We start from the raw sequence: 13,084 nt of genomic DNA on the forward strand, positions 1-13,084 counted from the left end.
TTACCAGCCGCGAGGTGCATGAAATTCTCGGCAGGCGTGCAGAACTCTGCACAACCGGGCATCTCCCATTTAGAGCATTTACTCTTTTTCAACAAAGACAAAAACCACCTCAAGCGAGCGTAAAAACTTTTTTGCGAAATTAAGGATTTTTTTTCCCGGATTTTGCCGTTTCCATTAACCTTTTCTAATGCGATACCTCAAAATGCGCATTAAACGCTGATGGAAACATGGCTATTGCTGTTAAATAATCTTAGGACAAAACAGTAAAGTTTGTCCAACGAAGGTTAAAATCAAGGGCAACTGGACTCGGTTGAAGATACTAGAAGACGTTTCGTCCATCATCCAAAGGACTTCTTCCTTCTTCTTCCTGGACAACAGAACTAGACTCAGACTGCAAATTACTCGACCTCTGTCTAAACACCACCTACTTCCAGTACAACGGTGGATTCTACAGACAGAAGCATGGCTGCGCCATGGGCTCACCGGTATCCCCGATTGTGGCCAACATCTACATGGAAGAAGTGGAGAGTAAAGCCCTCAACTCCTTCAGAGGAATAGCACCGAGCCACTGGTACAGATATGTGGACGACACCTGGGTCAAAATTAAAAGCCAGGAAGTGCAAGCCTTCACAGAACACATCAACTCTGTGGACAGTAACATCAAGTTCACACGAGAAGATGTTCACAACAACAGTTTGGCCTTCCTGGACTACTGTACACATTGAAGAGGACAGGAGCCTGCAGATTGGTGTTTACAGAAAACCCCCACACACAGACCAATACCTACTGTTCGCACTAAGACAGATGCTGGTCCACCCCAAAGACCGCACACCCAAACACAAGAAAAGCAATCTAGTGTATGCGGTCCAATGCAGTGAGGAATGCACAGACCTGTATATTGGGGAGACTAAACAACCACGACACAAACGCATGGCTCAACACAGAAGGGCCAACTCCTCAGGTCAAGACTCTGCAGTCTACTTACATCTGAAGGACAGAGGACACTCGTTTGAGGACCACCAGGTGCACATTTTAGACAGAGAAGATGGATGGTTTGAAAGAGGTGTCAAGGAAGCATCTACACCAGGGTAGAGAAGCCGTCATTGAACAGGGGAGGGGGTCTACGCCACCACTTATCCCCCACTTACAATGCTGTCCTTTCATCACTTCCCAGGAAACTCAACAAACGTAACCTATTGGCCTCAGGTGAAGATACCAACGATGGTCGTTCAGTCTTGGCTACAGGTAGTCTTAACGACTGTAACGACTGTCGTTACAGCAACCAGGAACACTAACAAACCAGCGGTATCGATGACCCGGGCCAACGACCCCACTGAGGTTAAATAGCTGAGTTTCCCTGCCAGTCAGTCACAACTGAAGAAGTCCTTTGGATGAGGGACGAAACGTCTTCCAGTATCTTCAACCAAGTCCAGTTGCCCTTGATTTTAACCTTCGTTGGATAACTATGACCTGGATGACTGAGAATCTTCATAGACAGTAAAGTTTTGTAAACATACAAGATGCTTATTAATCATTTAACTTCAACCTCCTCATACCTATAACAGGAATTAATATCAATATCAACTTTTTCTATTAGCGTATACAGTGTATCATAGACTATATGATATATTTTGATAAAATTAAATATATGAAGGGAATGCAGCCGCATAGGGGCCCGTAGTTGTGGCAGGGCCTGTAATTTACCTCTGAAGTTAGTATAATTTAAATTTAGGTAGAGTAATCTGACCATGTACACTGATACTGGATACATCCAAATGATTTCTAGTGTGTCGCAGTGAGTTAAACCTCTTCCTCCGTGGTGTCTCTGTCTCACACTTGATTTCACTCATATTCAATACCAATAACATTAAAGTGGTGCAGTGGTTAGCACTGTTGCCTCACAGCAAGAAGGTGTGTGGAGTTTGCATGTTCTCTCCTTAGGTGTGGATGTGAGTGGTTGTCTTTCTGTCTGTGTGTGTGTGTGTGTATATAAATGTATCTAGAACATAATAATAATATAAAAATTGTTAATTGAAAGAATGTAAGAATTAAAGGGGTAGGAGTACATATGTTTTACTTCTTCCTACTCCCTTTCGCACATGTGATAGAAGTATGTTAACGCAGGAACGAAGGGTACTTTTGCTGCTCATCTGGTTTCAAAGATTTAAATTTAATCACTGTTTAAACACTGTCACCATTCATGTGTTCATAAAAGTGCGCTGTCACCAGTCGTGTTCATATGTGTGAAGGTGCGCTGTCACCAGTCATGTGTTCATATGGGAGAAGGTACACTGTCACCATTCATGTGTTCATAAAAGTGCGCTGTCACCAGTCGTGTTCATATGTGTAAAGGTGCGCTGTCACCATTCATGTGTTCATAAAAGTGCGCTGTCACCATTCATGTGTTCATATGGGTGAAGGTGCACTTTCACCAGTCATGTGTTCATAAAAGTGCACTGTCACCAGTCATGTGTTCATATGTGTGAAGGTGTGCTGTCACCAGTCATGTGTTCATAAAAGTGCGCCGTCACCATTCATGTGTTCATATGGGTGAAGGTGCACTTTCACCAGTCATGTGTTCATATGTTTAAAGGTGCTCTGTCACCATTCATGTGTTCATATGTGTGAAGGTGCGCTGTCACCAGTCATGTCTTAATATGTGTGAAGGTGCTCTGTCACCATTCATGTGTTCATATGTGTTCATATGGGTGAAGGTACACTGTCACCAGTGTTCACCCATATGAACACATGAATAGAGATTGGCATATGCCAATTGGCACATTGGCATTTGATCACTACATGGTAGGGATCACTAAATTGCTTTGAAGTTGTAGATTTACTACATAACAAATGTAATAAAAATTAAGAGTTAACCCTAGAGTTTGGGTTATCGATGGCAATCTGTTTTCCTCTTTTGTAGTGTCTCTGAAAAATGCTATGGAAGGGGACACTAGAAAAAAAAATAGAAACAGCATGGTCTCAAAAAAGAGGTCGCAGCAGAGACTTTTTACTAAAACCTTATTGTCAAGGGCAAACTAGCCACTAGGTTGAATGCATGACCTGCAATGAAACAGTGTAAGACTGCTGAACATCCTGTTCTGGCTAATCAAGAACTTTTATTTTCATCAACAGAAAACTACTGTCCTGTTATGTCAACAAAGTAGTTAACTAGCATTTGAATACTTCATCCCCAAGGGAAGGGTTCTGGATTTCATGACCTCTGTAATAGTCTAATAAACCCTAATTAGCAAAAGGCAGCTGGTTCTCAGTAGAAGGATCAAACTTTAGCTCTTGAAGTTTTCAGTTGATGAAGTTGTAAACTATATTTTGTTATAATTCTAGCTTTTCTAGGAAATCCCATACAAACAAGGAATTCTAGGAAAGAGGAGGCCTGTTAGCGTGACTAGTGACTTAGGCTTTAGTTTAGAATGAGGGACATAGTCTATATGTTACTGAAAGACTACATTTAGAGTTATTTGGACGCTGTAAACACATTTGGTTTTTTTGCTACTTAAGAATTGTCCTTATTTTGTAAGTGTAACTAAAAATTAAATATATAGTTTAGATTACAATATTCTCTTAATAGAAATATCCCATTCTTTATTCATCCATGCTGGAGTGTCGCTCCATGCTAGCTAAGAAGGAACTAAGAGGGAACTCCGTGTCATTACATGCCAGCCAACAATGGACGTTTCTGTAATGCAGTCAATAAATAAAATGCAATCCTATAAAATTTAGATCGAAGAAACAAGTACATTGCAAAATTGATAGAAATCTTGTCCATAACTGGTCAATTTCATTTCACAATATTGGGGGACAGAATTATTCCAAAGGTTTAGTAAAAGTTGATAAACCTGTTTTAGTGATTACTTACAAAAAAATAAAAAAATAGGATCATGCTGCTGAGCATTTTAATCCTAATTTATAATTATGAAGAGCAAATACAAAATAAGATAAAGATGAAGGCCCTTTAAAAAGGCCTACTTCACCATTCAACAAAGGTCATAAAGCACCACAGACAAACCTGAATTCCCCTAAGAGAAAGTTTAAATGACAGCACTAATAAAACATTTTATATAATTGAACCCTGGATAAAGTACCTTTTGCTGCTAATACTGCAATCTTTGATATTTGTGCATGCATCCAAGTTATTTCTGAATAACAGGTAAAACTGTAAATTCTCAATAAAGTGAATATTGTGAATATTTTTGTATCACAGAGAAATGTTTAAATATTACTAACACTGATGTCCATTTTTGAAAGAAACAAGAAGTCTTTAACAGATACAAACACTCATTAGCTGAAAAAAATTAACCGCATGGAGGTCCCCTCTTTGGTAGGTAGATACTGCTCAAGGATCCAAGTGCCCTCTTGGCAATTTCTTGAAGACAATGTTCTGGTTTTATTTTCACAGACCCCATCATTGGCCTATGGTAACCCCTCTTAGTCTCTTATCATTGGCTCACGGTAACTCTGCCCACCCTCTTATTTGTATGTGACAGCATGTGGGAGATAACTGGTGAGGGGTTGGGGACCGTTACTTCTGGTACAACCAGATTATTATATATAGTCTGTAGTTCCAAACTCTTGTCTGCGACTGATAAAAATAGGTTCCCCTTCGAGGGAACTCGAACTGCGTCGGTTACGACACTATGGGAACGCCTCTAGGCGAAGCAGGTCTGAACGTGAATGAAATCACTCCAATCCTATTGGCTTGTTGCTAGAACGGTAAGGTGTGACGGAATAACCGGAGGAGTATAAAGCACACCTGTACACACTCATCATTAGCTTTTTTCTATTCAGCAGGCGCTCTGTATGTTGTTTGAAGAAAGCTCCAGTCCTACAAGCAGTGTGTCTTACCTGAAGAAGAAGTCTACCAGCATGTCCGGCAACCAGATGTACAGAAGGTGTGTTTTTTCTTGCCCTCGTACATCACGGATGGAGATTCTCATGAGATGTGTGTCTCATGTTTGGGGATGGAGCACGCCCGGGCAGCTCTCGAGGGGGCTGCCTGCGCCCGTTGCGAAGCCCTTTCCGTGCGGGTACTGAGGTACAGCATGGCTCTCTTTCCGAGGATGGTCGGATGTGTTTTCCCCGTGGTGCGGGCCCTGCGGCCGCTGAGGCGGCCCGGCGGCTTCACTCATGGGTTCACAGCGTGATCTGTCGGAGGATTTCGGGACGGCTGAGGCTTTTTCCCGACCTTCATCCGCTGGCTCCGACGCTTCCTTTCCTCGTTCGGGAGCCCGTTCTCGGCTTCTCCCGCTCGCGGTTTGGATCCGGCGACGCGGCAGCAATCCGACTCCGAGGAGGCGGACGTGCTCAGCGCAGTGGACGATGACTTCCGGGTCTCGGGGCGGCGACATCTGGCCGCGCCCGACTATGACGTGCTGCTGGAGGTGGTGACTAGAGCCGTGGCCAAGCTCAACACCAAGAGACAGGAGGAGCAGACACCACAGGCTAGTGGTAAGCTTGATGAAAGGTTTCTTAAGCACCACGCGCCACCTCCACGCCGATCTCTTCCTGATTTACATGATGAACTGAGTAAATCATGGGGCAGACCCTTCTCTACACGGCTTTCCACACCCCAATCACTGAACTACAGTAATGTGATGGGGGTTAGGAACTGTGGTTATGGGAGGATGCCTCGGGTGGAGGATGCGCTTGCGAGCTATCTCTCCCCTCGACTTGCGTCCTCCCTGGAGAAGCCGGCGTTACCATCCAAACCATGTCGCACCACATCCACGCTCGTGGGGAAGGCGTACATGGCAGCGGGCCAGGCAGGTGCGAGCTTGCACACCATGGCGGTGCTTCAAGCCTACCAAGCCGACCTGCTACAGGAGATGGTTCAGAGGGGGGTCCCTCTAGGGAAGATCTGGCGGAGCCTCGCAGAACCACGGAGCGTTAGACGCAGGGCGATGCGTTCCGCCGGTACCTCCCTCGCCGGTCTGCACCCCAGGCAGCTGAGGCTGCCGGGCGTAGGTCCCTTCCCTCTACGAGCTCCTACCGAGAGGAGAGCAAGCAAAGTGTCGCTTCTCGGGGGCCCCCCCGAGGGGCTGGGGCAGCGAGGCGGCGCTCTCAACCTCAGCCTTCTGTGAGACGCGATCTGAGGACCGTCATCCAGTCCCGACGGAGCTCAGGGAAGAGGTCCTGAAGACCGGGGTAGGGGAGTTTTTTCTCCCCTCCCGCACCCCCCCCACCCCCCCCGGAGGCCGACCGAGGTCCCCTCCGCCGTGGCAACAGGTGATGTTATCCCGCCGTTTACACGTTCAGGACGCACCTTCCACCAACGAGTCCGCGCCGTACTGCCTGCCCCGAGGGTCTGCAGGCGGACGGCATCCCGACTCACTCACCGTGGATCTTCGGCGGCTCCCCCCTGCCGTTCTGGGGCTTCAGGGGTCCACCAGAAGAGCACACGAGACACCGACCACCAGCCCTGAGGGGCTGGTTCCGTTGGCAGACTTTGCAGAGGCTTGGCGGAGCCTGACAAACATTTCTCCGCGGGTCCTGCGCACTGCCATAGATGGGTATCGACTACAGTTCAAACCCGCCCTCCAATTCAACAGAACAGAGGGGGTGGCTTGGACTGTGGTCCGCCCGGAGCAAGGTCCGGTGTTGGGACAGGAAGTTCGTACTCTGCTGAGGAAAGGGGCCGTGGAACGTGTCTCCCCCCAGACAGAGACGCCGGTTCTACAGCCGTTACTTCATAGTCCCCCAAGAAGGACGGAGGGCTGCGTGCCCTATTTTTGGATCTGCGGGTTCTAACCGGTCTCTGAGGAGATTCAGGTTCACGATGCTCATCATCCCCGCCATCGTGACGCACACCCAATCTGAGGATTGGTTCGTCACGATAGATCTAAAGGACGCCTATTTCCAGGTCTCCATCCGTCCTTCTCACAGGAAGTTCCTGAGGTTCGCCTTCGGGGGTGTGGCTTACCAGTATCGGGTTCTTCCATTCGGCACCCCCCCCGGAGGCCGACCGAGGTCCCCTCCGCCGTGGCAACAGGTGATGTTATCCCGCCGTTTACACGTTCAGGACGCACCTGCCACCATCGAGTCCGCGCCGTACTGCCTGCCCCGAGGGTCTGCAGGCGGACGGCATCCCGACTCACTCACCGTGGATCTTCGGCGGCTCCCCCCTGCCGTTCTGGGGCTTCAGGGGTCCACCAGAAGATCACACGAGACACCGACCACCAGCCCCGAGGGGCTGGTTCCGTTGGCAGACTTCGCAGACGCTTGGCGGAGCCTGACGAACATTTCTCCGCGGGTCCTGCGCACTGCCATAGATGGGTATCGACTACAGTTCAAAACCCGCCCTCCAAATTCAACAGAAGAGAGGGGGTGGTTTGGACTGTGGTCCGCCCGGAGCAAGGTCCGGTGTTGGGACAGGAAGTTTGTACTCTGCTGAGGAAAGGGGCCGTGGAACGTGTCTCCCCCCCAGACAGAGACGCCGGTTCTACAGCCGGTACTTCATAGTCCCCAAGAAGGACGGAGGGCTGCGTGCCCTATTTTGGATCTGCGGGTTCTAACTCAAAACCCGTCTCTGAGGAGATTCAGGTTAAAGATGCTCATCATCCCCGCCACCGTGACGCACATCCAATCTGAGGATTGGTTCGTCACGATATATCTAAAGGACGCCTATTTCCAGGTCTCCATCCGTCCTTCTCACAGGAAGTTCCTGAGGTTTGCCTTCGGGGGTGTGGCTTACCAGTATCGGGTTCTTCCATTCAGCCTGGCACTTCCCCTAGCACATTCACCAAGTGTATGGATGCAGCACTGGCCCCGCTGAGGCTCCGGGGCATCCGGGTTTCAACTTCATCGACGACTGGCTCATCCTAGCCCAGTCTCGAGAGTTGGCAGTTCGGCATCGAGATGTCGTTCTGGCTCGTCTGCTGCGTTTAGGGCTGAGGCTCAACGCAAAGAAGAGCGTGCTGGCGCCCACCCAACGGGCTACGTTCCTAGGGGTTGTATGGGATTCGACAACGATGCGGGCACAATTGTCTCCGGCACGTGTCGACACCATATTGGCTGCCGTGAAAGGGGTGAAGTTAGGCCACGCCATCACTATGAAACACTTTCAACGAGTGTTGGGTCTCCTGGCGGCTGCGTCCAGCGTAATACCATCTGGACTGCTGCACATGAGACCCCTGCAGTGGTGGCTAAGGAACAAGGGTTTTTCCCCGAGGGGAATCCTCTCCGTCTGGTTTGGGTTACGCACAAGTGTCTTCGTTCCCTATCAGTTTGGAAGGAAACTTGGTTCCTGTCCCAGGGGCCCGTGCTGGGAGGGTCTTGTCGCCGGCTGGTTCTTTCAACAGACGCCTCCCTCACGGGCTGGGGCGCGGTCATGGAGCGATGTATCTCCTGGGGACGCAGAATCAGGGAGCAGACCTGCTGTTGAGGCAGGGGCTGAGGCCCGGGGAATGGAGACTTCACCCCGAAGTGGTTCGAGCCCCATAGACGTGGATCTGTTTGCGTCTCAAGAGACTACGCACTGCCCGCTATGGTTTCTCTCGTTCCTCCAGCCCCGTTGGGTCTGGACGCCATGGTACATTCGTGGCCGAGGCTACGTCTGTACGCTTTTCCCCCAGTCGCTCTGCTCCCGGGGTTCTGGAGCGGGTCCGCCAGGACTATGTCGGCCTACTGCTGGTAGCCCCGTTCTGGCCAACCCGGGTGTGGTTCTCGGACATCATGTCGCTCCTGGACGGCCCGGTTCTTCACCCTTGCCCCGCCATATGGCGACTGTGGGTCTGGCCCCTGAGGGGGCACAGTACCTAGAGGCGGGTCTAACAGCCGGAGCAGTCGAGACCCTCCTGAGCTCCAGGGCCCCGTCCACACGGAGGATGTACGGCCTGAAGTGGAGTGTTTTCTCCACTTGGTGTAGGGAGCGGTCGGTGGACCCTGTTACCTGCCCGGTGGTTCAGGTACTTGAGTTCCTCCAGGACCGGTTCTCTGCTGGTCTTTCCCCTTCCACCCTCAAGGTGTACGTGGCAGCTATTTCATCTTTCCACACCCCTCTGAGGGAGGGGTTCTTGGGGAAACTTCCCTTGGTTGTACTTTTCCTCCGTGGTGCCCGGAGGATGAGACCTGCGACTCGGTCCAAGGTTCCCACTTGGGATCTGGCAGTGGTTCTTGGGGCGTTGGCTGAGGCCCCCTTCAAACCCCTGGAGTCAGCTGAGGCTAAGCACTTGACCCTCAAGATGGCCTTTCTCCTTGCTATCACCTCTCTGAGGAGGGTGGGGGAGCTCCAAGCGCTTTCGGTTTCCCCGCAAGCCTGGAGTTTGCCCCGGGGAATATTAGGGCTATCCTGCACCCTCGTTCAGGATACATCCCTAAATGCCTTCTTGTGCGGCAGGGTCCACAGTGCTGCAGGCATTTCATCCTCCACCTCATGTGACGGCGGAGGACGGGAGACTTCATCTGCTCTGCCCTGTCAGAGCACTGAGTATTTACACTCTGAGGTCCTCCCGTTGGAGGAAGGCTGACCAGCTGCTAGTGTGTTTTGGGTCTCCCAGGGCCGGGCTCCCTGCATCCAAACATACTATTAGCAACTGGATTGTTCAGACTATTTCCCTGGCCTATCAGGTGCGTGGTTTGCCTTCACCTGTGGCTGTGAGGGCTCATTCTACCAGAGGCAAGGCGGCCTCTCGAGCCCTCCTTTCCGGGGCCTCTTGCAGGATGTTGTTTAGCGGCTGGCTGGGCCACTCCGCACACATTCATTCGGTTTTACAGTCTTGACCTTCCTTCGGCACCGGGCACTCGTGCGCTCTCCTCTTAGTAGTGTCACTTTATTGCACACAGGGGCAGGCGGGGTTTTCGGCACGGTTTAGTGGGTATCTCGTTCCCATAGTGTCGTAACCGACGCAGTTCGAGTTCCCTCGAAGGAGAACGTCTCGGGTTACGTATGTAACCCTGGTTCCCCGAGAAGGGGAACGAGAGACTGCGTCGGCCCGCCGCACCTCTCTCCCTGCCTGAAGCGCCTGCTTCATAGTTTAAGCTAATGATGAGTGTGTACAGGTGTGCTTTATACTCCTCCGGTTATTCCGTCACACCTTACCGTTCTAGCAACAAGCCAATAGGATTGGAGTGATTTCATTCACGTTCAGACCTGCTACGCCTAGAGGCGTTCCCATAGTGTCGTAACCGACGCAGTCTCTCGTTCCCCTTCTCGGGGAACCAGGGTTACATACGTAACCCGAGACGTTCCCCTTCGAGGGAACTCGAACTGCGTCGGTTACGACACTATGGGAACGCCTCTAGGCGAAGCAGGTCTGAACGTGAATGAAATCACTCCAATCCTATTGGCCTGTTGCTAGAATGGTAAGGTGTGACGGAATAACCGGAGGAGTATAAAGCACACCTGTACACACTCATCATTAGCTTTTTTCTATTCAGCAGGCGCTCTGTATGTTGTTTGAAGAAAGCTCCAGTCCTACAAGCAGTGTGTCTTACCTGAAGAAGAAGTCTACCAGCATGTCCGGCAACCAGATGTACAGAAGGTGTGTTTTTTCTTGCCCTCGGTACATCACGGATGGAGATTCTCATGAGATGTGTGTCTCATATTTGGGGATGGAGCACACACGGGCAGCTCTCGAGGGGGCTGCCTGCGCCCGTTGCGAAGCCCTTTCCGTGCGGGTACTGAGGTACAGCATGGCTCTCTTTCCGAGGATGGCCGGATGTGTTTTCCCTGTGGCGCGGGCCCTGCGGCCGCTGAGGCAGCCCGGCGGCTTCACTCATGGGTTCACAGCGTGATCTGTCGGAGGATTTCGGGACGGCTGAGGCTTTTTCCCGACCTTCATCCGCTGGCTCATCTCGCGGTTTGGATCCGGAGACGCTGCAGCAATCCGACTCGGAGGAGGCGGACGTGCTCAGCGCAGTGGACGATGACTTCCGGGTGTCGGGGCGGCGTCATCTGGCCGTGCCCGACTATGACGTGCTGCTGGAGGTGGTGACTAGAGCCGTGGCTAAGCTCAACATCAACTGGCCGAAAAAAAAAGAGAAAAGAGGAGCAGACACCACAGGCTAGTGGTAGCTTGATGAAAGGTTTCTTAAGCACCACACGCCACCTCCACGCCGGTCTCTGCCATTCTTTCCTGAAAAGAAAGTACATGATGAACTGAGTAATCATGGAGCAGACTTTGCAGACGCTTGGCGGAGCCTGACAAACATTTCTCCGCAGGTCCTGCGCACTGCCATAGATGGGTATCGACTACAGTTCAAAACCCGCCCTCCAAATTCAACAGAAGAGAGGGGGTGGTTTGGACTGTGGTCCGCCCGGAGCAAGGTCCGGTGTTGGGACAGGAAGTTTGTACTCTGCTGAGGAAAGGGGCCGTGGAACGTGTCTCCCCCCCAGACAGAGACGCCGGTTCTACAGCCGGTACTTCATAGTCCCCAAGAAGGACGGAGGGCTGCGTGCCCTATTTTGGATCTGCGGGTTCTAACCGATCTCTGAGGAGACCCCGCCACCATGACGCACATCCAATCTGAGGATTGGTTCGTCACGATAGATCTAAAGGACGCCTATTTCCAGGTCTCCATCCGTCCTTCTCACAGGAAGTTCCTGAGGTTTGCCTTCGGGGATGTGGCTTACCAGTATCGGTTTCTTCCATTCGGCCTGGCACTTTCCCCTCGCACATTCACCAAGTGTATGGATGCAGCACTGGCCCCGCTGAGGCTCCGGGGCATCCGGATTTCAACTTCATCGACGACTGGCTCATCCTAGCCCAGTCTCGAGAGTTGGCGGTTCGACATCGAGATGTCGTTCTGGCTCGTCTGCGGCGTTTAGGGCTGAGGCTCAACGCAAAGAAGAGCGTGCTGGCACCACCCTATGGGCTACGTTCCTAGGGGTTGCATGGGATTCGACAACGATGCGGGCACAATTGTCTCCGGCACGTGTCGACACCATATTGGCTGCCGTGAAAGGGGTGAAGTTAGGTCACGCCATCACTATGAAACACTTTCAACGAGTGTTGGGTCTCCTGGCGGCTGCGTCCAGCGTAATACCATCTGGACTGCTGCACATGAGACCCCTGCAGTGGTGGCTAAGGAACAAGGGTTTTTCCCCGAGGGGAATCCTCTCCGTCTGGTTTGGGTTACGTGCAAGTGTCTTCGTTCCCTATCAGTTTGGAAGGAAACTTGGTTCCTGTCCCAGGGGCCCATGCTGGGAGGGTCTTGTCGCCGGCTGGTTCTTTCGACAGACGTCTCCCTCACGGGCTGGGGCGCGGTCATGGACGGCCGCTTTGCAAGGGGATCCTGGCAGGTGCATCGATCCGAGTGGCATATCAACTGTCTCGAGATGTTGGCGGTGTTCCAGGCTCTAAGGAGTTTCCTGCCCGATCTCCAAGGCCACCACGTCCTGGTTCGTTCCGAGGAGAACAACACAGCGGTGGTGGCCTATCTGAATCACCAGGGCGGTATGCGCTCGGGCCTTCTGGACAGACTGGCGCGTCAGATCTTCCTGTGGTCCAAGCAGAGGTTACTATCGCTCAGGGCGATGTATCTCCTGGGGACGCAGAATCAGGGAGCAGACCTGCTGTTGAGGCAGGGGCTGAGGCCCGGGGAATGGAGACTTCACCCCGAAGTGGTGGAGCTCTTGTGCGAAGAGTTCGGCCCCATAGACGTGGATCTGTTTGCGTCTCAAGAGACTACGCACTGCCCGCTATGGTTTCTCTCGTTCCTCCAGCCCCGTTGGGTCTGGACGCCATGGTACATTCGTGGCCGAGGCTACGTCTTCGGTTCTGGAGCGGGTCCGCCAGGACTATGTCGGCCTACTGCTGGTAGCCCCGTTCTGGCCAACCCGGGTGTGGTTCTCGGACATCATGTCGCTCCTGGACGGCCCGCCGTGGCGGGTCCCTCTGAGGAGAGACCTGCTGTCCCAGGCGCAGGGCCGGGTTCTTCACCCTTGCCCCGCCATATGGCGACTGTGGGTCTGGCCCCTGAGGGGGCACAGTACCTAGAGGCGGGTCTAACAGCCGGAGCAGTCGAGACCCTCCTGAGCTCCAGGGCCCCGTCCACACAGAGGATGTACGGCCTGAAGTGGAGTGTTTTCTCCACTTGGTGTAGGGAGCGGTCGGTGGACCCTGTTACCTGC

Source organism: Micropterus salmoides, unplaced genomic scaffold (genome assembly GCF_014851395.1).
Source record: "Micropterus salmoides isolate LMB-PRFRI ecotype aquatic unplaced genomic scaffold, ASM1485139v1 Ms_hic_scaffold_3266, whole genome shotgun sequence".
Lineage (NCBI taxonomy): Eukaryota > Metazoa > Chordata > Actinopteri > Centrarchiformes > Centrarchidae > Micropterus > Micropterus salmoides.